Here is a 12603-nt window from a genome sequence, read left to right as displayed (position 1 = left end):
GATTTGTTCATGCCCTTCACCAATACTTAGTTTCTTGCCCTTTCATGAAGATACTGTGCAAAGACCCCTCTGATTTCTGCCAGGTAGGATCAGGGTCCCTGTCTACCCAGCTTTCTCTGCCATTCCTATGATCAGGAGCTATCAACCTTCCTCTGAGTGGGAAATCCTGCCTGTTGTCTATTCTCAATCCCTCTGCTACACTTTACAACCAGGGCCCCACCCCAGGGAGCAGGTGAGGAGGCCAAGGGGTTCCTCCTCTCTGCTCACTGTCAGCTCCCCACCCTCTGGGCTGACAGGTGGGGGAGACAAGAGGGAACAGCTGGGCCAGGACACCTGTCCCCACCCAGTCAGCCCGGGCCCCATGGGCCTGCCACGGGTATGCGTAGGGAGTCAGCAGAGAAGCAGGCAGCTGTGGGGGATGGAGGAAAGGGGCTCAGAGGTCAAGGAGAGATGTGACTGGGAAGGCCTGAAGCACCCCCTTCAAGCTCAGCCCTTCCTCCTGGTCTACCCGCCCCCCCAATTAATATATACCCTCTTTAAAGGTTCGAGGTCATTTGCTCCATCCCCTTGCCTCCATGTTACTTGACCTAACTGCAGTGGGAAGACTACAAAAAGAGACCAACCCCTCCTCTCCCCACCCACACCCACCGTATGTTTTCCCTTGAGGTTTGAGGATGAGCTCTCATTCCTTGTTCTCCAACTCTCAATCCTAAGGATTTGCTGGCAGTCTTAGGGGCAGGAAAATCATGAGGAGTAAGTAAGCATGCAGCCAGAGGGCTCTGGTAAGACTCGGGGGTGAAATGTGGAAGGGGTAGGTTCTGAGACAAGGAGACAGCTGGATGGAGGGCAGGGCTAGGCTCAGCTTCCCAAGCCCATCTAGGGTCAGACTGGGCCTAGGCCTGGAAGTCCTCTCAAGGCCTCCTCAGTGCCCCTCACCTCAAGTCCCCACCCGGGACCCTGCCTGCCCCTACCCCACCTTCTGGGCAGCTGCCTTAGCAGGTACGTCCTGGGCCAGGTTGGAGCTAATGTCTGGAAGAAAGGATGTAGCCACTTTCTAAGCACTCACTCTGTGTTTGCATACTACACGTTTTCCCACAGAGCCTCCTTCCTTTCCCAGAGGCGGCATCTCTGTTTCACAGAGATGGAAACCAACCCAGAGATGGACAGAAACTTGCCCAAGGTCACCAGGAGTAAGTGACAAGAGGTGAGCTGACTGCTGAGCACAGCGCTTCCCCTCACAACCTGGACTGCGAGCAGGCAAGGTCTCCCTCCCTGGGAGTAACAGTAACATTTCCGGGGCAGTTCCCTAATATCTGAGCCTGGGAGGCTCAAGTTAGCCATGCCTCTTGCCTTCATACAAGCCCAAGACTCTTGTGGCTCAAGTCTTTCCAGATCTAGTCTCTCTCCTCATCCATTTCATATGGCAGCCCAAGGGGGTACAAATGGGTACCCAAAAGGGTTCTCTAAGTGTTACTCATTCCTGCCCTCATGCCCCTGCTTTGGAGGCTTTCTCCCATGGCACTCAATCAGAATACAAAACTTTTGGAGGGAACCAAGGATGCCCCCCATCAACTTGCCACCAAACCCTAATCCTCTGCCCTCCTGCCAGGGAATCCTACTGAGTTCGTTCTCCCCTTCAATGCATCCTCCTCCTCTCAGGTCTCCCTAAGCCTCCCTTTTCCACTGCGCCTCTTGCAGGGCAGGATCTTTCCCTTAACCTCAGACAAAAGCCCTAACACTTCCTAAGTGGGAAAGCTTGAGCAAGTCACTTATCTCTGACTCAGTCTCCCCAATTATTGAAAAAAAAAAAAAGCGTGGAGAGAAATAAATGAGTCTTCCTATGTTTCCATATCCAGCACAGAGGCTGGCACACAGGGACATGACAAATGAGAAGTTTCCTTCCTCCAATCCCCAGGGATCTCAAAAGTTTTAGGTTTTGGTCTTCAAAGTAAATTGGAAAATAGGGTGAGAGGGGCACTGCCTGAGGGTATAGTACTCTTGACCAGGGGACAAAAAAGCTCCTTCTCTGTATGCTTCCCTGGTCTCTCCAACTCCTATGGGAGTGGCCAGAGCATCCAGCCAGAGGCACCAGGCCAAGGTCAGTGACCAGGCCTAGAGCCCAGAGCCTCCTGGGAGGGTGAGTTTAAATGAGTAAATATGGTCCCGCCTGGGTGAGGCCAGCAATAGGCCAGAGCTCCAGACAAGCCCCTCCTTTCCCAGCCTACAGCAGAGGGGAGAGACATCAGACAGCAAGCCCAACTGTCTCCCCCACCCCCAGGCTATCAGGGTTCTGTGCAGAGTCAGTGAACACACTCCCTGTCTCCATGCCAGGCAGGACCAGCCAGAAGCATGGCTAGGCTCCCAAGAAGGGGAGGTTGTGTCCATAGCCTCAAGAAAAGGAAAAATCAGATGCAAAAGGTCTTAAGGATCACCCAGGCCAAGGACTGGCCCCAAAATGCTTGCAGGCTCAAATGCAACCTTGATACCTCAGAATGGCCTTGCTCATCAGGATGAGTGGGAAGGGCAACAGAGACCAGTGACAAACCACCAAAACACCCAGGTGCTCTGCTCACCGCAAGGCTAGGTGAAACTCCTATACATCTGGAAAGCTGACTTACCCAAGGACATGCAGTTAGTGTGACAGGCAAAGGCAGGCTGTGCCAGGGCCACAGAGAGGGTTAAATGGTGGTGAGGGTGGAGTGTAGTGTTGCAAGGGGCAGTGATGGAAGTCAGCCAGGGCTCCCCAACTCACACGCCATGCTCTAGGTCCAACTCAATCCCTCTTGCTCTGCCTTCTTGCCTCTAGTCCCCTCAACCTGTCCCTAGTCTCCAATCTTTTAATCATCTTTGCCTTTCACTACCCCCACCCCTAACAAAGTGCAGCTGCTCCATGGGTGTCTACACACCATTGTGTGTCTACACACCCGTGTGTGTATGCAATGTACACCTCCATGCATGTGAGCCACTAAATGCTGTGGACCTGCCAGGTGCATCTGGGCACGTCAGTCTGCACAAGAGCCCTACGTATTCCCACTGCCAAGGGAAAGGGGCCCAAAGGCGAGCCAGCCACAGCTCTGGGACAAACTCTTCAGGATACTTTCAGGCCCAGGCAGCAGGGGAGAAGAGAAAACAAATACTCCAGGAGCCAAACAGCACCATCCCTACTAGGCCAAAGTTAAGGCCTCTCAGCAGAGCCACCAAGAGTCACTGGAGGAGAAAGTGCTTTGAGATCCTCATCTTTCCCAGGCCAAGTTCAAACTCACTCTCTCTCCCCCCATCTACCTGCACTGATAAGTTCTTCCTGAAGTCTAAGGTTCATTCTGCCTGCTGCAGTTGTGGACAGACAGGGGGACATTAACCACAACACAGAAAGGTGTTCAGCTCTCAGAACAAAACTACTAGTACCTAACACCTCCTCCATACTCCATGAGTAAGTTACCAAGCTGGGACAGAAGGACAGACGGTTGGCCGGACTCCGGTCCCATGACTGGCTCATAAAAGCCACCAGCGATTACAGTGATGCTGAGGCTATGCTGGCCCCATCACCATCTCCTTCCCTGTAAAAGGGAGATAATTGCCTCAAACCAGTTGGCCTCAGAGAGCCTGGAGAGTCCCAGCCATGATCCCGAGGGGTGGAGAACCTCTCACCACAGTGCCACAAGACCCAGAATCTGACCCCTGATGATGGGTTCGAGGCCCATGTCTGACCCTCATATCCACTTATGGAACCCAGGTAAACACCAAGAGACTTGTTCCCCAGAGATCGAGGCTTCTATTATCCATCCCCCACCAACTCCCTTTCTCCAGTAAGGCCACCACCCTCTGGACTAGAGGGTCAGAGGAGCAGAGAGCCTGGCTCTGAATACAAATAGGAAAATGCTGGACCCACCCATTTGTCCCTGACTCCTCTTTCCCCCACAGAGGTACAGAAAGTTTTGAACACAAGGCCCACCCACACCAGTCAGGGTCAACACTGAGATTCTGGACCAAAAGTCAACTGGGGAGGGCAGGGGGCCCAGCTGGCCAGAAGGAGACTGAAACGATAAGCAGAGGGCATGGCCTCTCTAAGGGCACAAGGGCCAGGGATACCCACAGCAGAACCTTCCCAGAGCATGGTCAGAGAAGAGGGGTGGGAGGGGCTAGGTCACAATCAATGAGGGCCTAATCACAAGGCCTCCTCTTTCCCATCCCACTCAGGGGGCCAGGAAGCCTCCCCCAGCCTCCTAGCTACTGGTCCTCCAGCCTCAACCTGAGAGATCTACCCTCCACCTTCTCCACCATCACCCCTCCCAGGAAAGACCCAGTAAAGATTTAAAGGAAAAAAAGAAAAAAAAAACCCTTCTGGAGATATTATGTAACAGCAGCCAGAAAGACTATCATATCTCCCAGCCTATGAGAAGAGCCAGAAGCTAAGAGGGGCAGAGCTGGGAAGTCCAGGCTCCTCCAGTCCAGGGACAGCAGGTACAGAGTTGGGTGAACAACAGGCAGCCCCCACCACCCTCCCAAGTCCTCCACTACTCTGTTCCAGGCACTGGGTACAGCAGACAGAAGCTCTAGCCCAACCTCCCATGCCCATCGCCAAATAAGAGGGTCTTGCTTGTCCCCTCAGACCAGGGCCTCCAAAGGGAAGGATTGTGTTTTTCTTCCTATAATCTCTCCCTAGTATGAAACTGTGTCTGAAAAGAGTGGTGGTTGGACTAAAGTTCCGACAGAGATTTGCTGTGTGACCTCAGACAAAAAATACTCAACCTCTCTGATCTCTAAAGGACTGTGAGTGAAAGCTCCTCCTTTTCCCAGAGAAACCAGAGACCCTCCCCTTACAAATGCATATTCACACTTACACAAACACACACACACACACACACACACACACACGCACACGCACACACACACACACACACAAACACATACGGGCTGTGTTGGGGGAAGGTGGGCAGGGGAGTTACAACAAACAGAATATGACCACCAAGACCCAAGGGTCCAAATGCCTGTACTGGGGCAAGTGGGGAAAGAGCTACATATGAGCTCCAGTGATCCCCCCATCACCCAATATAAACGGGTCCTCAGCCACCCTCACACTGATCCCACCCCACCCCACCCCCATCTCCTGCCTAACACACTGGGAAACCACAGGAAGGAAATTCATTCCCAGGCAGGCCGTGGGAGCTGGGACAGCCAGGCTAGGTCCTGGGGCGGGTGTGACCCGGCAGCCACAAGCGAGTGGACATCTGTGAACACTGACATGTGCCTTTTCAATGCTCTCCTTGACTACTAAGAATTCTCTGTTGGGGGTTTGGAGAGGAGTGGGAGGTGGACAGCTCCCTAACTTCAAAACACCCAATCTCATGCAGGCCTGGGCTCCCCTGCTATCTAGAGGCCAGAGCAGCCCAAGGTCACCGCCCCAGACGGTAAACTTCCCATAGTCCAGGTTGGCCCCCGAATTGCCTAGGAGACCCACTGAGGTGATGGGGGTAGGTGCAGGGGAGGGCCACCCCCAAACCAAAGAAACCAGGCCTACAAGGAGACCTCTAAAGGGGGGCTGGGCACTGGGAAGGGGGACACAGGACCCACCCACTGTCCCCTCCCCCAACCCAGCAACAATGCAATGCTTAAAGGGAGGCAGAAAGAGCCTCCCACTCAAAGGATAAACCCAGGATAACCTAGTCAGTGGCTCCAAGCCTGCCTACACTCGAGAGCCCTCCTTTCATAAGGAGAGACCTCAGGAGGCTGCTAAGAGACAATCCTGAATTACTAGGGGAAGATAGACCCTGTAAGACCAAATCTGACAAGAAAGGGTCTGGCACTGGAGTGAGAGACTAAATTCATCTTAGCCTCCTTGGCCCTCCCTCCCGCAACGCCCCCCCAACAATTCTCCAGACCCCCAACTCCCAGCCCAGTTCAGCCTGCGAGAGAGGTGGAGAGAGGGACTAGAAAAGTCTTGCCCAGATGTTGAACAGCTGCAAACTTCTGGCCGGGGGTTCTCCAGCTGGGGTTGCTGACAAACCAGATCAGGTCTCGAAACGGGCTAGGAGGTCCCAAGGAAGGGTCCTGCGTGCCCACCTCCGTGGTGACTTCGCGTTCCAACTCCACAGGCACCGGGCAAACCCGGGCCCCGGACACACACACACTCACACACCCCAACCCACCACCCCGGTGTCATCTGAACAACATCCCCCCTCCCTCCCCCGCTTCCCAAACAGCTGCGGCTCCCCCCGCCCCCACCCTCCCGCCGCCCTCCCAGGCCCCCTTCTGCACCATTTCGGGCCAAGGAGGAGGGAACAGGCGGCGTGAGGAGAGAGAGGGAGGGAGGGCCGGCTGTTAAAATGTCAGTCGCTCCCGGCTGTCACCAGAGACCCCCTGAGGATGGCGCCCCTTCCCAGACCACTCGGAGGCTGCCGTAACCCCGGACACCAATAGACCGGCGAGACCACAAGCCGCCCGTCCCCACCCCGACCCCAACACCCCCGGGAATTACAGCCCACTCCACTTGTCCCTCACAGCCGACTCCCTCACCCAAACAGTCCCCCATGTAATCTCCCACCAACGCCACACGAAAACACAGCCTGCTCAGCGAGTTCCTCCCAGCCCAAGAGGCCACCCCATCCCACCCCTCAGGGGGACGGTCTAGACCACCCTCCACCCCAAACCCAGGACGGGGTGGGGGAGGGGGCCTCTTAAAGCGGCAGGCACATTATTTTTCTCTACTCACCGGCCCCGCTGAGGGTAGGGGGGTGTAACGGTTGGGAGAGGGTAGCCCTCGCCCCTGGTCCGGGGAATCTTCAGCACCTGGAAGCCGCAGCTCCGGGCGGGGGGAATAATAAATGAGGCCGGCGTCGGCGCGGGCCCTGGGCGGCGCCGGGGGGCCAGGGCCCCCGTCGTGGGCGCGGGGGCGGGCAGGCAGGCGGCGAGCTGGCGGGGGACCGGAGCCGAGCGCCCGAGCCGCCTCGGCTGTTGTTGATATTTTGCTTCCTTCCTCCTTTCGGGCTCCAAAGGTAACTCCTCCAGCCCCCGGGAGTCGAGGCCGACGTAGGCACAGCTCAGCCTAGCTTGAGGGGTGGGGGAAATGAGGGTGATGGACAGGCGGGGGGGCCAATGGGAGGAAACCGTGGGGGCGACAGGGCGGGGCTGAAGCAGGGGCGGTCCCGAGGGACGTGGCCCCGCCCCTAGTTTCCCTCGGGCCGGCCGGGCCGGGCCGGGCCGGGTCTGCCCGCACTCCACCGCCCTCCCAAGCTAGGCTGCGGCGCTGGGAGCGGCAGATCCCTCCGCCAGCCAGGAGGGAGGGAGGAAGCAACAGAGCAAGGCAAAGTAGGTAGGCGAGACCCAGAGGCCTCTAAAGGGATCGGCCCGCGCCCGCGATGCCCTTTTCCAGCTCGCTCGACGGCCGCCTAGCACTGCTGCCACCATGCGCTCGAGGAGGTCTTTCTGGGGAGGCTCCGCGGGCTGCGAGCATACTCTCCCGTACACACACGCTACCTCGACAGCTCCCCCCGAACCCCCACGCCTCAGGAGAGTTGGGAGGTGGGAATCTAAGTAGATAAATTCAGGGTAGACACCAAGTATTGAAAAGATTCCATCTTCCTCACTTAGTGTGTGCCGAAGCCCCACTTAAAGGAACATATTCATTTCTGAGGGTTACCTGGAGAGCTCTTTTGCTCCCCCTACCTGTGACAGGCCCCCCTCCCCTCCCTGGGCCTGGCTCGGCAGACGCCCAACAATTTAAAGCGACAGCTCATAGTTCGTGGGTGACCTAATCCCCAGTGCCTGCGGGCCCCAGAGCACTTACTGCCAAGGGGGGCAATTTAAAGGGGCGTGACCCTAATTTCCCCCAGCACAGGAAACGCCCAAAAGTATCTTATTAAAGAAGCAGTATTTACTTAGAAAAATTCTTAATTCCTGTTTGCTCCAGGGTGTGGTGACTCCTGCCCTACAAGAGTGTGGGTGCCATGGCTACTGGACAACCGACCCACCAGACTTCTCCAGCATCCTAATTACCTCCAAGAACCTGGAGCTTGAGGAAATGATGGAATCTGGCTTAGATCTCAAAGAACCTTGCAGAACAGAAGGGCACTCAGTTCTTCACACACCCTGATTTCTATATGGCTGGGTCTGATTTACTGGACAGACTCAATTCTAGGTTAAGAGCTGAAGAGACTAATATATAAAGGAGACAACATGTCATGGTGATTAGAAGTATCACCTTTGGAGTAGTCAAGCTACCTTAGTTCAAATCCTTTTTCCACCATTTAATAACTGGGAACTCAGGCACATTACTTAACTTCCCTGTACCTCATGATCCTCATGGGTCAAATGGAGATGATAATGGTACCTAACTCATAAATTTGGTATGAAGATTAAATTAGTTCATATAAGTAAATTGCTTTGAAGAGTACCTCATGTTGCATTGTAATAACTCAAGGACCGGACTGCCAAGACCACTTTAGGCCCATTATCCCATACTAGCCTCAAAGGAGGCAAGTTCAGTGGAATTGCTTCGCAAATAGGTAGAAGGCTTATCTTGTATGTCCTAAGACAGGAAGCCAGCAGGCTTCTATTTCCTTGGCCTCAGTTTCCAACCGCTCCACCTGACCCTTCCTTCAGTAAACATGATTTAAACAGTGTCCTACTTTGTCCCCAAACGTTTTGTCCCCACTTTGTCCAAATGTTTGTCCCCACTTTGTCTCAGTTCCCCATTAGAGCTGAGAGATGGGGCCCCAGCAGATGTCAGTCTTTTCTGCCAGGCAGGGCTAGCTTCCTGGAAGGACCTCCAGGTAGGCAGGGGGAGCCCATCTGTCCCATCCCCAAGGGCTCTGAGAAGAACAGAGCCTTGTGCCAGGCCTGGGGCTGTGGCAATAGCAGGATGGGAAAGTGCCCCCCCTCCCTCAAGTGGGGAACCTCCCCTCACTTGTGGCCTCTATTTTTAGTGCTTCCCCAGGCTCTAGCTGGAGAAACCGTTTAGTCATCAGGGTGTTTATTTTCCGGCTGTTTCCGACGTCGGGAAAGCAGAATGTTGAGACTGGAGAGATCCAGGGCTGCTGGAAAAGACTTCTTAGGAACAGGCCTGGGAACTCAGCCTTCAGACCAATGGGTCCCAGATTACAGGAAAAAACCAAAGTGAGCAGGGGGCAGACTGGCCCCCAAGAGACCAAGAGAGCTGGGTTTTCAGACTGCCTTCAGTTTTGAGGCTCTCCAAGTCAGAGACCCTTCTGGCCCCAGCTCTACTTGACGGGTTCTCTCCAAAAACATCAGCAACCCCAGAACAAATTCTTTCCCAGGGCTGTTTCCCAGAAACCCCCTCCCCAACCTCCTATAGATTTGCGTGGTGACCAACCACAGCTCCAGCCAATCTCAAGCCCGAGGCAGACTTGCCAGGGCTGCAATTGGCCAGCAGGTCCTCCTTGCCTTGGAATGTTGGGTCCTTAACAAAAGAATGAGGAAGGAAGGTGAGTCACCTGGGAGGGTGTTAAAGGGACAGAAGGAACAGGAGAGAGGAAGGAGGGGTGAGAAGAGCTCAGTGGGGAGATGGAGTGTCTTGGAACTGAGGTGCTGAAATGATAATCAACTAGAAAAGGGTAGGAGAGGCTGACATTACAAGTGGGGTAGGATTTAATTTATTTATTTGTTTGTTTGTTTGTTTATAGAGAGAACTTCATGGGAAAGGAAAAGTAACATGTGAGGGCTTGATTTCTATGGAGGACTAAGAAAGGATCTAGGGAGTATTACTGGAAGTAAGACTATAACAAAGACTTCTTGAAAGTGACTCACTACTTCTTTTTCTTCTTGCCCCTGGACTACCCATCCCCGGATCCGCTAGGTGGAAAATGCCTGAGCAGGCTCAGATGCCTGGGTCATTCTTCCTTTTCCCCCTCTGACTACCAACTCATCTTTCCTAAAGAAGAGTCATCTAATCTTGCTATAAAATCCCCTAGGAGTCAAACAGATACCACCAAAATTCTAAAAAGTGTGCATAAACTCCTCTGTACAGTATCACCTTCATAAATTTATATGACAAAGGGACATCAACAGCTCCCTTTATTCACACCTCCCCAGGCAGCCCTAATCCAACTTAATGTGGAATGGTCTTCCTCATCCCCAAGGGCTGCTTCTCTCCTGACTGTTGTTCCATAACTATGGGAAGCCATTACTGCTGTTCAGCCTCTCTGGCTGCTTGGTTAACCCCTCTTGCCTTCGCCACAGTTAGCTGGACAATCTCCATCTTCACCTCCATCCGTGTCATCCCTTCCTTTGGACTGAACATTCTTCCTCCCAGTTTTCTGGTAATTCCAGCAAAGACCCCCAATCTCTCTTCACATCTTCCACCTTGCTTGTGAGAAGGGCCAGCACATATATTGGTGATCCTTCTGTGTATACCTTCTCCTTGTGGACCTGTGTGTCATCCTGTACCTCTGCTTCTGTATTCTCTACACTGTGTATCTATCTCATCAGTGCATGCAGCCTTGTGCTGACATTTTTGGTCTTCATCAGATTTTGAACTCCTTGAGGGCAGCAGTTTAACTCAATGTTGAGTTTTCAGGGTCTTGTAGGGCCTGGCATGGAATGCACTCAACAAATGTCTGTTCTATGAGTGAGTGAGTGAGTGTATGTGTGTATGTGTGTGTAGCTATGTTAAGATTATAAAAACTTTACTGAACACCTCTATTTGTCTATTGATAACTGTGCTAGTCCAGGGATGGAGCTCCCATCTGGGACCAGAACAAGTCCCACTCTGGGCGGGGGCAGGGTGCTGGGCAGAGTTAAGCAGAGAGGTGTCCAAGGCTGTGCTGGCAGAGCTGTGCCCCAGGCTTAGTGGCAGGGTGCCTGGGGCCAGGCCCGGGGCAAAGGGCAGACGCCCCACCCTAGAACTGAAGGGGGCAGGGAAGGGGTGCCAAACCGGGTCCTGGGTCAGTGCCCCCCCACACCCCACGAGTTCCCGGCCCCCGGCTGGGCAGGATGTGGTGGCAGCTGCAGGAGGGTGGGCAGGATGTGGGGGTGGGGGCAGCTGAAACGAAGCCTGACAGCCTTCTCCCCAGCTCCTCCCTTCTTCCCTTTCCCCACCCCCCCACCTCTCCAGGTCACGTGGTTCCAGCCCGGGCACCGACGGACTATTTCCCCCTTTTCGCGGAAGGACATAATTGATATCGCAAACTCGAGTCACCACCTACTTTAGGCGTACCACGCCTTTTTCTTGCCCCATAGCGCAAGACGGAAAGTTTGCCACACACACATTTCTTTAAATCCTTGATCACTAACCCTGGAGTGGCCCCTTTAAATGCAAATAAACCGCCCTCTCGCTCTCGTCCCCCACCCCCATCCCAACTTCTCTCCTCGTGCCCAGACTCCGCCAGCTGCCATTGACGTCACGCGTGCGTCAGCGTCGCCAGCCCAACCAGACGGCACGTGGGGGGAAGAAGGTGGCTTTAAAGGGCCAGACACTTTCGGCCTGCCGGGTTACTGCTGTGAGATTTGGCCTTGAAAAGGAGGAATGAAATGGGAGGTGGGGAAATCTGTTGAAACAGAAAGAAATGCAGGATAGACGTTAGGAAGGACTTACCAGAGTAGGACGGCCAGGCCTTTCCTCTAGATTCCCCTGAAGTTTGGGTATTTGCCCCTGGGAGAGAAACCCAGGAGGAGCAAGAACTCCGAGGTTTAGGAGACTTGGCATTTAGGACTCACCCGATAATAACTGCAGCCTTTCCTCTATCCCTGCCCAGTATGTCCTTAGCGCAAGGACTTCATTGACTTCGCTATTCTCAGCACCAAGCTCGAAGGACGTAATAGATACTCAATTTAAGTATTTGTAGAATGAATGGAGTACAGTACAAAAGCCACCTCTCTGGGGAGGCTTTCCCTGACTGCCCCACCCAGCCACGCATAGCACATACCCAAAGCTCAGACAATCTCACTCTGTTTTTGAACACCCACAGCATTTAATGAACTTGCATCTTCCTTCCATGCATTAGCGACCACATGGGCAGTGGTTAAGAGCACAGAATTTAGAGTCCTGTAAACATAGGTTCCAATTCCATTTATATAGTTTACAAGCTGAGTGACTTTGGGCAGGTCTCTTCATTCTTAGTTCTAAAAACTGTCAAATGGGGCTAATGCTACTTAGACCATAGACTTGTTACAAGGATTAAATGGGACAATTTTTGCGAAACTCCTGTATGTTATCTAATCCATAGTAAGTGCTCAGAAATGGTGGGAAGAAGGTTTTAAGATGGCCGTTTCACCCACTAAACTTCAAGTTTTGACAGCAAGGAGCTTGCCATACTAGTTTATTCCCAGCACCAGCACCAACACAATGTAAGGCTTATAGCTGGTGCTTTAAAAATGCTTGTTAAATGAATAGACATGAATGAATAAATGGTTTCAATATTTACTGAAATCTGACTTCTAAACCGACCCCTGAAATTGTTACCCAAAGAAAGAAAACATTACATCGGCCCCCCTCTGTGCCCCAGGTTTTAAACTCTGTGGTAGATAGAGCCTCAAGGTAGAGTTGGGATGAGGCCCTAATCTCTGTGGTGGAACCAAAAGTATTATGCAAACAACCCACACATGATTGGTCTGCAATGGAGACCTGAAGGGGGCCTCCCCACCCCTCCC

General features: G+C 53.4%; 1 protein-coding gene and 1 long non-coding RNA gene across 6 annotated transcripts in view; one reads left to right on the top strand and one right to left on the bottom strand.

The window, feature by feature from the left end:
• The window catches only part of MEF2D (myocyte enhancer factor 2D), a 32936-nt gene extending 25935 nt beyond the window's left edge, over positions 1 to 7001 (bottom strand). The window contains exon 1 of one of the 5 annotated variants that reach the window (XM_032464033.1): positions 6710 to 7001. The gene's annotated coding sequence lies outside the window, so the exon portion shown is untranslated. Of the gene's footprint in view, positions 1 to 6513; positions 6533 to 6709 lie in introns of those variants that run through there. The other 4 variants (XM_032464035.1, XM_032464031.1, XM_032464034.1 and 1 more) reach the window with 4 other exon arrangements.
• Positions 7002 to 7115: 114 nt separating this feature from the next.
• Positions 7116 to 8374, top strand: LOC116658706. The gene is made up of 2 exons (XR_004313985.1): positions 7116 to 7309; positions 7907 to 8374. It is a non-coding gene; the product is annotated as an uncharacterized LOC116658706 (long non-coding RNA).
• The last annotated feature ends 4229 nt before the right edge of the window (positions 8375 to 12603 follow it).

This window comes from Camelus ferus, chromosome 21, assembly GCF_009834535.1.
Source record: "Camelus ferus isolate YT-003-E chromosome 21, BCGSAC_Cfer_1.0, whole genome shotgun sequence".
In the NCBI taxonomy this organism is placed as follows: Eukaryota; Metazoa; Chordata; class Mammalia; order Artiodactyla; family Camelidae; genus Camelus; species Camelus ferus.
Note: the sequence above shows the minus strand (reverse complement) of the source record. Positions and strands in the feature narration are given on the sequence as shown.